Source organism: Schistocerca gregaria, chromosome 2 (assembly GCF_023897955.1).
Source record: "Schistocerca gregaria isolate iqSchGreg1 chromosome 2, iqSchGreg1.2, whole genome shotgun sequence".
NCBI classification, from domain to species: domain Eukaryota; kingdom Metazoa; phylum Arthropoda; class Insecta; order Orthoptera; family Acrididae; genus Schistocerca; species Schistocerca gregaria.
Window position 1 is genome coordinate 1,042,877,949 of NC_064921.1, and position 2,183 is coordinate 1,042,880,131.

The window sequence follows — 2,183 nt, forward strand, 5'->3', positions numbered from 1 at the left end:
TCCAAAATACTTGTCATTTCCTTCTTACCTCCCTTTCTAAGACTGCTAATTACACTCCAGAATGGTTTTGCAGCAGCTTGACCCATAGTCTCCAATCTGTTTCCAAAGTCTTCCCAATATTTCTTCTTGGATGCTGCAATTATCTGTTTGGCTTTGTTTCTTTCTTCGACATAACTTTCTCTGTCTACCTGAGTTCTAGTATGTTGCCATTTTTGATACGCCTTCTTTTTCCTTTTACAGGCTGCCTTGACTGTGTCATTCCACTAAGCTGTTTGCTTCTTCCTGCTTTTACACACTACTGTTCCAAGACATTCTTTAGGCACTTCTAGTACTGTGTCCCTGTACCTTGTCCATTCCTTTTCCAATGACTGTAATTAACTACATTCAACTAACTGGTACCTTTCTGAGATCGCTGTTATGTACTTGTGCCTGATTTCCTTACCCTGAAGTTTCTCCACTCTTATCCTCCTACATAAGGACCTGACCACCTGCACTTTCGGCCTCACAATCCCAACTTCACTGCAGATTAAATAATGATCAGTGTCATCAAAGAACCCCCTGAATACACGTGTGTCTCTCACAGCCTTCCTGAATTCCTGATCTGTTCTTATATAGTCAATGACAGATATGGTTCCCCTGCCTTCCCAAGTATACCGGTGAATGTTCTGCCAGCTCTACCTTCTTCCCTGTGTAGCCCCCATTGATATTAATAGCTCTCCATCTCACTACCATTTGTTTGCCAAGTCGTTTCTTAGGAGTCCCTGGTTTGTCAGTTAGAGGTGGGACTCCGTTACCTCCAAAGGTCCGAGGCATTTTGCTGTGATTGTTGCCAGCATCATATTTAAAGTACCAGGGAAGCAGGTTGCTAGCCTTACTTGCCCTGAGTCCCATTGGGTATAACCCCTAACGGTTGAGGGCCTAACCAGTGGATTTGGTAGTCTTTGCCGTATGAGCACAGAGGTGACCACGACTCAGAATATGTCCGAGATGCCCTGCCTTATTCCAAAGTAACTGGTATCCCGACTGTCGGGACCACTTACTTGGCTACTCAAACATTGCCTGTGGTTCATGAACTAGGACATGTCTACAGGAACCCACACCATGAACCACATGGTGAGCTCTTAGAAAATAAAATGGCGTAGGCAACTTTATGTCTCCTGGCTGCTAATTCAGGGGAGGAAATCAGTGATCAAAAGTCTCTCAGTGACTGAGTGGTAATATTAAAATGGGTAAGAAAGTATTTCTGCTTAGAAAGAAACAGGCTGGAGACTTCTGGAGCAGTTAACATCAGAGATGGAATGACGCTGTGGCAATGAGTGAACGTCAAGCTATTTATCGATACGTTTTAGACATTTATATACTGAACAAGATAGTGCGGAAAAGGAAGATCCTGTATGGTTCAACAGCCATATTAGAAAGTTCCTGCGAAAGACATTGTATCAGATTTAAATAAAACAAAGCATTGTTGAGAAAAATAAAGCGGAAGCCAAAACGAGCGCAAGAAGAGCAATACGAAGCTTCCATCCATTCGTTCATTTACTCATCGTGTTCCGTAGATCCCCATAACGGGAAGGCCCAGGGACATGATAGGGTCTCTGTGTGTCTAATTCCAGGTGATTTGCTTACCTCCAGTACTTAAGGTGGGCGTTACTACAGTGTAAATGAGTCAAAAATAAAATTGATCTATTTATGTGAAGTGAAATCCTAAGACGATTTTAAAATTAGTAAAAAAATCTTGATCGCACGCTCATTTGTTACATCTATAATTTTAAAAAATATATTTTTAATAAATCACTGTGCGCTCTGGACTTACTTCACTAGAAGATTTGCTGTTCCCAATCATATTTTCTAAAATTGCTAAGATGATTTTGTCTTTCGTAAATTCAGTGAACACTGACGCGGGGGTGGTATCTGACACACAGACCAGCAAATTACCGTCTTCCGACAAAGTTTCTCTGAGGAAGATCGTTCTTGAATTATCGCACAGTTACCGAAAAGACGGAAGTTGAAACAAGTGGTCCTAAAGCAGAACACTAGTTAAAATCGTGAAGCAGAGGGTATGAGAGTGGATTTTAGGCGACAAGTGTACGTTACTTTACAGGTTATGTAACAGAAGTCTATCCACAGCTAGCAACAGTTCATCATACACTACTGGCCATTAAAATTGCTACACCACGAAGATG